The following is a 13709-nucleotide window of genomic DNA, read 5'->3' as shown; positions in this document are numbered from 1 at the left end:
AGGCCCGCATAGCCAGTTCGGAGGCCCAGTAGCTACATTGTACGTAATTCGATCCTTTTCATTCAACTCTTCCCTCCACCCCTTCAATCCAATCGTAGTTAACTACACCCACCATGAAAATCGTCCGCAGCTACATTGCAATGTTCATAAAAAAAACTGTCGTTCAATATTATGGTGGTTTCAACAACAACAGATCCCCCCTTCATCCCGGTAAGGCCATCCGAATTTTTCAACCTAACTCAATGCATATGTCCTCAAACAAGGACCGTATGCAACAATTTCATACGAAGTCATCTTTTCATCTGTAAATTTGCCATCTGTTATCTTTCAACGGAGCACCAATCACGAAATACAAAACAAAATATCTTATTGTAACCAACTTTTAGTAAATCACCAACACAATATTCATACCTTTATTGTCTGCCCATACGAACATATAACTTGCAATATGAACTCGGCTTCTTGAAGAAAATGAACAAATAAGCATAACACACCGTAGTGTTTTTTTTTTCGAATTTAACATATTTAGTTCGAAGGCACTAAAATCGAATAATCTATGACAACAAGATCTTGGGGTTACTGCAGTTGTTCTTTCTGTGACCAGTCACGCCACAGTTTGAACATTTTGGTTGTCGCCTCGGCACATTGGGGATGTTACTGCGCTTTGGGCAAGTTGTGCTCTTATGACCAGCAGAACGCCAAACAGAACAGAATCGGCTTCTCTTACTTACCTGCTCGTAAGGTGGCTTCTCACGCGCATTGCTTGGCCTGCCAGCAGCCCTTTTTTTTGTAGGCATTTCGACCCGAACAGCTCCATCACCATGTTCATCAACCATTGATCCCTCACCTCTGCAATCTGCCCTTGCCATTTTACTTCCCAAATCTGTGACGGCGGGTTGTGTCCCTGAACTCATCTCTCTGATTTCAGCTGGTTCTTTGCTGTTTGTACATTTCGACTGTTCTCTCTCATTCAGACCTAGTCCATCAACGCTCACACTCAGTGGCTCCAAAGTCTTCTTCAGATTTACCATTCCTTCTATTGCCTTCTCATAAGCAGTTGGGTTCGCATCCCCCATTCTCACAACCTCAAAAGCAGCTAACATGAGATGCGAGTGCCTGTACGTTACTGCACGAGGCCGACCGTTCCCCCTTTCGTAGCACCGCAGATGTGGCGGCAAGATGTCCCTAGCATCCCTTGTCCATCTTTTCAGTACCAAGCTTTTAGGTATTTCCATGTAATCGAGAAACAGGAGGACCTGCCCAAAGCACCAAGTGAGTGCCACGTGTTAGACTCAGTCGTAGCACAGTTATTTTTTTTAAGAATAAAACGAATGATACTTCAAAAATCATTCAACTATGCTTAATTGATTATAGAGAACTTTAATTTCATCCCATATCCGTACATAGTGTGCAGTCCACATTCATGGTGATATAAAATACATTAATCTGGTGGCAGCATGGCATTCCACAATGCTCGAACGAAGCACACTCGCATTTGAAGACACGATTTTCTTCATCTACCTCAACACGATATATTGTCTTGCTCCACTTTTCTCTGAAGACATGCCTAGAATGCCTTACAATGAATTTCTTTCGTTGCTCTAATTCCTCTATCAGGTACTGCCCTGACTCAAATAGAGTCTGCCCAAATTGCTCGAACATAGTCCTCGTGTAAACCTTGCTAGCATGGACCTCAATTGGTAGATTTGCTCTCAGCACCACCCCACTCTGCAGTACGTTGGAAAGAAAAAGAAAACAAAAGTTAGAAGCGATACTTTAGTTCCTAAATTGCCAAGATCCGTGTCTGAAGTTGAGGACATCGCAATATCAAACTAATAGGTTTATTATGTTTCTTGTCGATCCATACGGTCGTACCAGTGTTGTCCTTTTTTCCTGGTAGCTTTCCTCTGATTCCCTGTCGAACTGTAGCTTCTCATACTGCTTTACGAACAGGTGCATCGGACATCCGGGTGGAACATAAGTCTTCAGGACATGGTTCGCGCTCGCGCTCTCGCTCCTTTGTGTACTGCTCATCTTGGCACAGAAAATGTCCCTGAAGTATGGTTTTGCCCATTTACGTCTTACCTCATATATCTGTGTCAAAAACGGTTGCTTCTCGAGACCATATTTCTCAACCATCTCAGACCACGCGCACTCGAATTCCTCTTCTGTGCACATCAAATTCACCAACTTGTGAAATTCAGTTCTGAATTCACTCTTTTTACCGTACAAGGCACCCAACGACTCCTTAGCCTTTTTCAGCACGTGCCACTTGCACTAACGATGTTTCGTGTTCGGGAGTACTTCTGCAATTGCGATCTCCATTGATCTTGCTAAAATTTAGCCACGAAACAATTCGACAGCAAATTCGAAACTTTTTTTAGTCATGCGGTATGTACAACTATTCCAGAGGAAGATCTAGCCCATTTTTATCATAACTTACCGGTTAGAATCATCTTTGGGTGCCGGTCCTTGCCGCCCACCATGCGCATGAACTCGGCGAAGACCCACTTGAAACTCTCTACTTTCTCATCCCTCATGAGGACACCACCAAGAATTATGCTCTGGAAATGGTTGTTAACAGCAACGAATAGTCCAAAAGGCATGTCATAAAGGTTTGTCCTGTATGTCGTGTCAAAGGTTAGCACATCTCCAAAACATATGTACTGGTCCATGCTCTTTCCCGATGTCCACATCAGGTTCTTTATACGGCTCTCATCATCGACCTGTACCGTGTATTTGAAGTCAGGGTCAGCCTCAAGCATCTTGCTGAAGACGTCCAATGTCTTGGCTGCATCATTGTCCGACTGCTCACGGCTTATCTACCCATAGAGAGTTTTCAGCGATCTTTTTGTGAAAGGTATCCGGTCCATGCTTCCGAAGAAACTGCCAACAATGCTGTACACCTTGCCAAGGCTGATGTTATTCTCTCGGAGTTGCTTAACCAACTGTTTTGTGTACCGATCTATATGTCTGTGTGATTGCCAGTGCAACTTCTCTCCACATGTTTTCGACAGAACATGGTTGTGCTTATCCCTGTGCTCACAAATGTACCACCCTTTGTCTTCGGACCTCAGTAGTCGGATCAATGCTTGGCATCCGCAACGTGCAGACCGGCTGTTTGCATGCAATGCTTTTCCCTGTTTCATCACAATAGATATAGAGAAAATCAGTGAGCTTGCTTCTGAACTTACGGACAACTCGATCCTGCACATTTTTTCCCCTGCAATTTAAATACTTATAATGCTTACTGCACAGCCGCAAACAATCTCTTGCATGCATTTTTTTCCAATGGACATTCAGCCTGCATTTTGCATACCTGATCCCGAAACCTACTTCCCAGGAATACAGATTATAGAACTCATATGCGTCTTCCAAACTATCGAATGATGTGCCGACTATCGGGTTCACTACTGTATCGCTCTTCCTCTCCGCGTAGTTCCTTATGGATTTCTCCAGAGCACTAATCCTATTTGGATTGAGTTCTCTTTCATCCTCTGCAGCTCCGATCCTCACCCGCAGGTTTGGGAAAAAATATTTAAGACATAGAGCAATTTTGTATACATGTTTCATAGGTAGTCGGCAACAACAAGTTTCGATGTATGAACATATGTACAGCATTCTGGCATACATGGCAAGAATAGGTATATCCTTTTTTAATAAGGTTACTCACCTGCGTGTCCAGCCTTCAGAATTTATCTTCATGATACCTTCTCCTGGTCCGACCTTACCCATATGCTCCATTTTTTCTACCCTATCGCCTACGTTTCCATCTATTTCATTTTGATCTTCGTCGCCTATAGCCGTTATATGATCTTCCATGCTACGCGAACTCCGTCTAGAGCTGCCAAAAAAAATTGAAACCGACATCAGCACCCTCCCCAAATTGTTGACATTTCGTAAACACAAATGTCAATTACTACTAATATCATCCGTATCCACAACTGCAAGAACTGTTGTATTATTCAAATAATCTGTTTATACAGGTTGAGGTTAGCACTAATACATACTGTTCTTCCATAGCTGCATACGCCACATCCGCATCTTGTATGCCACCCCCCATAGAAACACACGGCAAGACTTCATCTGAAAACGTTTCAGCATTAATCCCCTCTTCTGCACAGGCACTCCCACCCAAAACCATTTCTTCGGCCATCGAAATTTCATCTGCATTTTTAGAACTCGTGGTATTACTCAGGGAACATCTGCATTAAAAAGGGAAACATTAAATCCATCGTGTTGTCATCTAAATAATTCAGTATAGCCATACACTAACTCAGGCCTTCTTCTAGTGATTCCTAAGCCCACAAGCACATGGCAGCTTACTTTGCCTTCGAATGCACCGCTCTTATAAAAATTTACTGTCCGACCTAATAACGAAGCCCAAAAATAAAAATTCGCTAGTACATCATGCTGGCAGTGCGACGCTAGATTGAAAAAAAAAACACCAAAGTGGATCTGAAAGTACCTTGTCGAGGAGGACAAGCCAGTTGTTTCGTTCGTGCTACTTATGGAAAATTGCGTATCTCGAACTCCAGAACAGGAATCGTATCCGCCACAACTCCCATGAAATGGTCGTTCGCTTACTGACCGCTGCCGCACCACAGCAACGTCTACTTGTTTCTCCTCCTCGCCTAGCTGCAAATTAATCTCGCTGGTATCTCTATCAGCCAAGGAGACACCGTTCCTGCAGTATCTTACAGCACATCGTCAGTAATCAACCTATCGCCGATAGTGCACTGCCCTCCGGTAAGGCTAAAAGTCCAGCCACTCGCAGGCATCATAAGAGAATGGTAATAACCAGAAACTGACATTCTCACAGCTGCGCGTCCTTCTGATCTTCACCGTACCTCGCATCATCGTCGCAATCTGCGACGCCGTCAATCGACCCCTCCCAACTCAACCTACCCCCGAATCTAATCTATTAGTTGAAAATCCGTCAGTGCTTGCAAAAGATCCAAAGTCGCTCTATCTAGAGATCTACGATTTACTCACCTAGATTTCGGTAAGTGGGGCTCAGACGATGCTCAATCGCCGCCGGCGAGGAAAGGTGAGAGGCTTCTTTCCAAGATGGGGGTGAACCGCGTTCGGTGCTATAGCTCATGTACACACCGATGTTAGCTTTTTTTATCGCCTTGAATTCTGCTCAGGCCATTAACATTCATGTCCAGTGCTGTCAGATCAGCGTGACGTCCAGATAAAGCCCAGTTGTAACTTGTTCCATAATTAACTAGTAACTTGGGCCGTCCAACACGCTGCCTAGACGTCCAGCACAAACGTCTTGCGAATAAAAAAACCCAGCCCCAATCTGTTCGGACCGGTTTGGTTATGGACCCCAAAGTACATATGGGCCACTGGACCTGCCCAGTATATCGCACTGTTACCAAGTACCAAACCTGGGCCACCGACGCCGTATTCCTATTTTCCTGCGCTCGAATGATTACCTTTTTCAACGAGTAATGGCCCACCGGCCCACATCCCCACTCTGATTTGATGTACCAGATTCAGAGCTCACAGTAGCTCGAGCCCCATTCTTCCTTATCCATTAATTCCGCCCATCTGGGAGTTGCTTGACCAGGGATTTTGCTTTTGTGATGTTCATGACGCCATCTTGCTTTGCCCACGGTTCTTCATCTCCAAGATTGCGTGCATGTCTTGTCTTTTCTCCCACGGTTATACATCTCCCTGATCGTGACATCATGTACATGCTTTTGATGATTGTTTTCTTTTGAATCCCATCACAGATTGGCCGTATTTCCCCGTGCATCCCAAGCCTACCATACAAAAACCGCCTAGGCGGCAACTGATGTGATGTTTGTGACGACAAGGTTAACCTCATGGTAATATTTTTTTGGAAGTATGTGAACTATTGGTATATATGATGGATGTCTCATGCTATATATATATATATATATCAATTGCCTCTGCACGAGCTGATCTCAATAACCGGAGCACTTGAGAATTTAAGACTATGTTCCCTTATTATATAGTGTGTGGCACAAGTACCACTTGCTCCATTCTGCAACCACGGTAGAGTAGCACATCAGTCGTAGATACAGTTGCATCTTCCAATTAACATAGATAGGGTAGACCTTCTATAACTTAAAACTAGTTATTTCTCGACCCTTTGCTTGGTTATGGGTTAAGGGCAGAATTAAAGTCAGATCGGTTCTTATGAAGCAGCAAATTCTTCCTTTCGGATGAATGTCCATTCGGTTGCAAGTTGCAACACAAGTGAATCGGTGCTGCATCTTGCTGTGCTATGCCCTTGGTCGGCTACAATTTTTCAATTGCTAGGTCTGAACGTGTCTAATATTCAGACGATGAGCGATCTGTTCACGTTTGGTTAAGATTGCTTGTTTGCCTGATAAGAAGGATGCCTGGGATTTAATTGGTATCGATCGCGACCCTGTGGAATATCTGGATAGCTAGAAATCGGAAGGTGTTCGACGATCACAATAGTCCTCCAGCCGTGGTCGCAAGACAATGCTGTGAAACGCTGAAGCTCTGGTCTTGCCGTCTGAAGAACAAGGAAAAACAGGCGGTCAGCCGTTGGATTGAAGATTGGCATGATTAAACACCAACTTCTTTTCTTTCTCCTTTGCTTCCTTGTGTTTGCTCTGTCCTGCATTGTAATTATTTTCTCTTTTGCCGGTTCAGGCGCTTTGTAACTTTCGAACCTCTGGCTCCTTCTAATCTAAATTCAGGTAGGGGTCTCCGTCTCCCCTGCCGACTTCGTTCAAAAAAGTCATTTCTCGACCTTATAAGAAATAGTGAAACCGTGCCGTTTTGATATATTGTGCAGCACCACATTTTGCCCCGAAATTTTGGATGGACACAAACATATCACAAAGATGTCAGTATCAATGCCAAACAAATCAGCTTAAAAATTAAAAATATCTCCAAAACTGAAACTGTTTGCACCTTCAGTTTGTATTAGGACAAAGGACTAGTCACCATCCTTTGTACAATAAACCCTTGTACTTAAATATTGAGTAGAATACTTGTCGCAGAAATTACTTCTCTAGCCGGAATTATTTGTCACAGATTTAGTTCGTACGAAATCTGCGACAAGTAATTTCGGCCGGAAGGAGTAGCATTAAGAGTAAAGCATTGAAATTCCTAGTATTTGTTTCTACTTCGTCCCCTGCAATCTCAGTTGCTCTTTTTCACCCTCTCGATCATAGCTAATTCTTGGTTCGGCCCCTGGCTAACATGGTCTTTGTCGGATGCGGTGACGAGCTGGAGCAGAGAACTACTGGGTCCAACTTTACTATTTAAGGTCTAAGCTTCTACCGACAAAAGATGGCTAAGCTAACTTAACGCGCGACAAGTTTGATGAATTTTATTGGGTTCACCTGCACCCATTGCATGTGCACTAACGCCGCTATTGGATGGGAGAGAACGAACTTGAAAATCATAGGGTGGAGAGGGGATCGTTTGTTTATTGGTGAGTATGTTTTTTTTTTACTATTTCTAAGGTGTAGATTACCGATCGACATGCAGAACGTCACCGGAGATTATTGACGGCACTTCAAAGTGCATCAATTTTGTTTTTTAGCACTTTAAAAATTTGGAGTATACTCCTGTTGACAAAAGTAATTTGACACATTTTTTTTCGCTAAAAATGTGGTTAAAGTGCTTAAAATACGGTTAAAAAATCACAATTAACTATATTTACACAAAGTGCAGCTAGCATAGTGCCGGTAAATATCTACCGTGAGATAGTGGGATGTAACGGTTGTGATTTCTGGTCCAATAAACTAAAAGACAATGCTTTTCGTGAGACTCTCTAATATGTCTATTTTTCCAGGTTTATCCAACATATACTTTTATTATATTACAGAAAGATGAATCGATCGAGCAAAAAACAGGCTGGCCTGATCCAAAACCCTTATTCTCTCTCTCTCGGCCGAAAACCCTTATTCTCTACTGGAAAGCTTCCTCGAAAAATAGGTTACAAAAGTTATTTTTAAGTTGGCAGAAAAACTGCTAAGATTTTATTGCAGCGTTGGCAGGAACACACAACTACACAAGCCAAGGGACAGCGAGAAAGGAAATAAAATAAAATAAAAGGTGATGTATACGGCGGGAACAAGTGGTACGTGGCCGTATCCTGGGCCAAAGGGTTTGGATCAGTCTCCTCTAACACATGCTCTGTGTGATGATGCCATAGTTCTCTGACATTGCAATCTCCATGTTTAGGTATTTCTCTTGTTGCAAAACAAATGGAACATGAAGAACAGAATTACCACGTAATCAGGACATTCCACGTGCTGCTGCAGTCAGTAAAAAAGAGAGAAGAAAATGTATAAGGTCGTGAATAATTCAAAGCTACAATAAAAGAATTTGTTTATATGAGAGCCTTGACTGACCATCCAAAATTTCCGATACCTCCCAAACCTAACACCTTGCCCATCTCGGCAATAATTGTTACTTTATAGCCATAAAGGAAGCTAAAGTTGGGAATAAATATAATATTTAAGAAAAAAAATTATGGCGTGCTATTTCTAAAGTTTTTTGCAAGGTGGCTGCTTTTATATAGCCCAAGTATCAACCCAACAAATAAAGGTTGGACCCACCCCATCTCATCTAAAAGAAATAGAGATGGACCTTTTGACTTGCTGACATCATCAGTGATATCACTGCAAGCAAATTAACCCATCTACATCTACGGTATAAATTAATGGCTTGATTGGATTTTGTTAACACTTGTTACCCACCCCATCTCATCTAAAAAAATAAACACTTGTTAATTTTGAGAACCAATTTTTTATTATTCATTTGCCTTTTTATTTCATTTTTTTCGAAAAATATACCAATGGGCCGTTGCCTTTTTACATTATACTTCCTCCGTCCCATATTAAGTCACTTTCTATTACATATATCTAGACATTTTTTAAGCATAGATACATCCATATTTAGGCAAATTCTAGTTGGGACGGAGAGAGCATGTATTATATGGTCCAATCTATTTCTTTTTTACTTTCGGCCTTGTCTGCTGAGTTATTTTTTCAACTACAACACATAGGTCCAATAGTGTTTCAATTCAGCCCAGATCCAGTACTATTTTCTGCCCATATAATTTTATTTTGCTAGACCAGATTATTACCCACTTTTTATCACAAAATAATACAAGCCAGAATATAAAAAATGATATTACATCGCATCAAAACACAAATTAAGTTCATACAAGCAACAGAGAGCACAAGGCCTGTCTTCCATGTAAACATCAATATCCGCTCAAAAGAAGAAGAATTTTTTTTCTAAACATCAATAGCAGGCATCCGTAAGAACATGTGCTTGACTATCTCAATGAAGGCTTCCATAACAAAAGTTAATACGAGTAGAAAATTAGGAGAACTAATGATATAATCACAAAAAGCACCGGCCGCGCCCTGCTCTGTTCAGCCGAAGAAGAGGGCGCAGCGCCGCTGTCGGCCGCCGTTGCCACCGTGCCCTCGGATTCGTAACAGGTCGCCTAGCAGGTCGTCGCCAAGGAGCGGCAGGCAAGGACCTGGTGCTGCTCTGCTGCTTGCCTATAGCCTGTAGACGGCGGAGGGCGGCGTCAGACGGCGCGCCGATCCCTCTTCTCCCTCTGCTTCGTCAAACATAATGAAACATTGCACTGCGCTCGTGGGTAGTTTTAGTAGAGCATCCGCTATGTGTAAAGCTTGAAGCCAACTGGGATAGCTCAGTCAACCCAACATGTAAATGCAATTCATGGATATAGGAAAAGAAATACAAAAAAGAATCGGTTGAGCAAAAACAAGCATTCGTGCCTGATCCAAAACATTATTCTCTTATAGAAAATTTTCTCAGAAAAATAGACTCAAATGTCTTCTTGACCTGCTATAAGGGTTCTTGACCTGCTATAAGGGCGTGTACAATGGGTGACGTCAGCCTTCTCTTAGCGATGCCACGTAGGATAAAATCTGACGTGGAAGAGAGAGAAATGAAAAAAAGGCAAAAGCCTTCTCTTAATTAAGAGATGATCTCTTCACAAGAATGATACGTAAAGATAAGACAAATTTTTCATTGTACTAGATTTTGCCTTTTCTTAACATTTATTTAGTTAATTTTATTCATCTAAGTATTAATTTTAAGATATAACACTAAGAGATAACCCATTGTACAACATGTTTTGCTGTCTTTTCTAATTGACGTGGCACACCTAAGATAAAACAGTCTTATCAACCATTGTACATGTCCTAAACATCGCAACCATGGCACGGACACAAAAGGCCCAACAGCCCAAGGGACAACAAGAAAGGAAAGATCAAGTGGTGGAGCCACTACCTATGAGCATGATGCTTCGGGTCCGTTTCACGCACAAAACTCTAGCATGTGCCATAGTTCTCTGGCATTGTGTTCTCCATCCTCCAATATTCACACTTCTTGCGAAACAAACAGAAAATAGGGACATGTACTACCATGCAGTCAGGATACTCCACGCACGGCTGCATTTGTAGAAAAGAGAGAAGATAATGCATAAGGTCATGAATAATTCAAGACTATAGATAAAAGAATTTTTTTTGTACGAGAAAGCCTTGACTAACCATCCAAAATTTCTGATACCTCCCAAACCTAACACCTAGATGCAACTAGGCAATAATTTAGCTGGATAAATATCACCAACGATAAACAATGATATATATATATATGTGTGTGTGTGATAGCCAGAATTTGAAATTGTAGTTTCATCTCTGTCTGTCTGTCTCTCTCTCTCTGAAATATGATATTACAAAAAAAAGTTTATCGAAACCCCGTTAATTATGATAAAAAATGAAAACTGGGTAAAAATCATTCCATGAGATGGGGCATTTCTAATGGTTGTGGCATGGTGGCTCCTTTTATATAGCCCAAATCAGACCAACGAATAAAGGTTGAACCCACCAAAGAGGATAGGACATAAAGTAAGGTGGGATGGGCGATGGAGAATTTAAAAAAAAATCAATTTATGGGTCTGGCTTGTCTACTTAGCAAAACCACTATAACTAACGTAGTGGCTTTGGCAGTTGGACGCATAAATGTATTGTGTATTGGTATTTATTATTATTATTATTATTATTATTATTATTATTATTATTATTATTATTATTATTATGTGTAATTTTACAATTTATCATGTGAATATTTTGTGCTATTAGGGAGTGAGCTAGCTCACTCGATTGGGGGAGTCGATGTACAATCCCACTACATGGGTTCAAATCCTCACAGATGCAAATTTAGGTTCCTATTTATACTGTAGGAGTCTTCCTTATTGTTTGCTTTCAAAAAACGGTTGGTGCTATCAGATAGACATTTTTGTATTTGTCTTTGTTTACAATTACTCGACCTTGTGTGAACTATCATTTGATTTTATCCGTTGATGTATATTTAGTAAAATACTTCCACGAAGCATATTACTCCCTCCATTTCAAAATATATGGTGTAGTTTGTGTCTTTTGACTGAGCTTTTGACCACAATTAGTCTATTAATATATTTTTTGTTGAAATAAAATCGATATCATTACATTCGTGTTCAAAATACTTGTTTATAGTTTTTATTTGTATCACATAAGTCGCAGGTTAGTGGAGTAATACTTAGTCAAAAACTTGGTCAGAGCAAACGAAATGCGTCTTATATTATTGAACAGACCCTCTGTCTTGAAATATCTATATATTTGGTCTGGTCCTAAGTCAAAACTTGTCAACTCTGACCAAATTTGTAGAACAAACACAAATATATACAGCACAAAATTAGTATGGTTACACTATTATCAAATATATGCTTACATTACATTTGTTTCGTTTAAGATATGTTGTAATTTTTCTACAAATTCGGTCAAAGTTGAGAAGGTTTGACGTACTTAGGACAACCTGAAATGTACATATATTAAGAAATAGAGAAGTAGGTTGATTTAGGGATTGTTTTCTCTAACATTTATTTACCCTTCAACTAATATTCAGTTTAATGTGCCATTATTGGTCTTTGGTAAAAACAAAAAGAAAAAGAACATGGTGGATATTACTACATTTACGCATCTCAACTTTAATTCGCCGCTACATGATTAGACTTGGATACAAGAATTATTAAGCAGTCTATCACATTATTGGTGCGGACTTTGATATCCAATGGTGATCCATGGTCTACAATACAAAACCATATATTTTCGTACTTATTATGGAGTATGTAAAAAGTTTGAAATTTGAAACATCGAATATTTTTAATAAATAAGTTATTTTTTAATCCTTGACTAGTGTGAAAAGGTGGGCTTTATCCTTCCAACTTTTTTGGGGTGCGAATTTCATCCCCCAACTTTCAGTACTATTAAATTTTGATCTCGTGCCGTTTTAGGGTGGTCAAACCTGGTGGTCAAACCCATGCTGGACCTAACATGTTAGACTTATGGTTGGTTTGCTTTCCATGTGGGCGCAGTCTATGGCCAGTTTCATGGACGCCTCCATCCAATTGTCGTGAGCCTCATCAATTTCCTAAATGTTGGAGTTTCACGATTTGAAGTAAATTATGGCTGTGCTTTCGCAAAGAGCCTATTTTGTTTGGAGTTTTTTCATAGGAAATTCAAAGGATTTACATTTTCATTGGAAAGTTCAGTGTTGAAGCTTTCGGCTTGCAGGAAACAAGGAAAGCGGTTGGTTAGGAATCCTATTGATTTATGTGTTTTGGAGGAAATTAAACGTTAGGTCCAACCTAATTTTTTGCATAGGAATGAGGCAGGACGGTTTCGTAAGTTGGCAACTGCTATCCTATCAGAATCCTGTATTCTTCTCATTTCTATTTCCTTTATTTTGTTTCGAACCGAGTGAACCCTAAATGGATAAACAGAGAGATTTCTATTACTAATTGGTTGTCACAAATCGCAAAGCAGACAATAAAAGTGAGTTTCAGTTGAATTCATAATGCAAAGTTTTAGACGAGAAACAAGCCCACCTCGTCAAGCTAATCGAATGAACGCATAGTTTTGCTGTCAAGCCGGCAAGGAAAGATACAGATAAAGCTGCTGTCAAAAAAGAAAGAAAGAAAGAAAGATATAGAGCTTTGGACTTGGTGACGTTATCAGTGATGTCACTGCAAGCAAATCAGCCCGTTTACCACTGGGCGGAACTGGGCCTTGGGCAACCTGGGTCATGGCCCTGGCCCGGGGCATGAAAATTTTCTTACCCAGGTTTAAGATTTGGTCCGGGCTCCAGCCCAGTAGTAGCCTACGAAGCCCTGTTTCGCAGAGGCCCAAATACAACTAGGCAACGAACGAATACTCTGCCCTGCTGCGCTTACCACGCCGCCGCGCCGGTTCCTGCTGCGCCGCCGAGGAATGGAGACGAGATTACTGCTCCCCGACTCGCGCAGGCGCACAGCTGCTTCTCCTGGATCCTCGTTTCTGCTGCTCGCGGCCGAGACGGGGTAAAGGTAATTTCTAATTTACCTTTGCTGCACCGTATCATTCTTTTTCTTTCGAATGTGTTGAATTTAAAGAGAAGACGAAGATATTTTATGCATCAGTGAATACCACACGAGTGTCCGTACCCATGTACCCAACCAATCAACTTCAGTACTCCACAAACCAGAACAACTGCAGAAAGACAACTAGTATGGAGTATATATTATGTACTCCTATCTACTTTGTTGGATACATTTATTTTTATGGTTTGACATGGCGTAACCAAGGTAGTTGTAAGCGTTTAGTTTTTGGCCTGGGGCTTGCTCC

At 41.1% G+C, this 13709-nt stretch overlaps 1 long non-coding RNA gene and 1 pseudogene across 1 annotated transcript; both read right to left on the bottom strand.

Annotated features, from left to right (window-relative positions):
- Nucleotides 1-390: 390 nt before the first annotated feature.
- On the bottom strand, nt 391-3744 carry LOC100841061 (annotated as a pseudogene).
- Nucleotides 3745-7814: 4070 nt separating this feature from the next.
- Nucleotides 7815-9730, bottom strand: LOC112268813. Its single transcript, XR_002960296.1, has 2 exons — nt 9389-9730; nt 7815-8279 (listed from the first exon to the last, which is right to left on the bottom strand). It is a non-coding gene; the product is annotated as an uncharacterized LOC112268813 (long non-coding RNA).
- Between the last annotated feature and the right edge of the window lie 3979 nt (nt 9731-13709).

Source organism: Brachypodium distachyon, chromosome 4, assembly GCF_000005505.3.
Source record: "Brachypodium distachyon strain Bd21 chromosome 4, Brachypodium_distachyon_v3.0, whole genome shotgun sequence".
Taxonomy (NCBI): domain Eukaryota; kingdom Viridiplantae; phylum Streptophyta; class Magnoliopsida; order Poales; family Poaceae; genus Brachypodium; species Brachypodium distachyon.
Note: the sequence above shows the minus strand (reverse complement) of the source record. Positions and strands in the feature narration are given on the sequence as shown.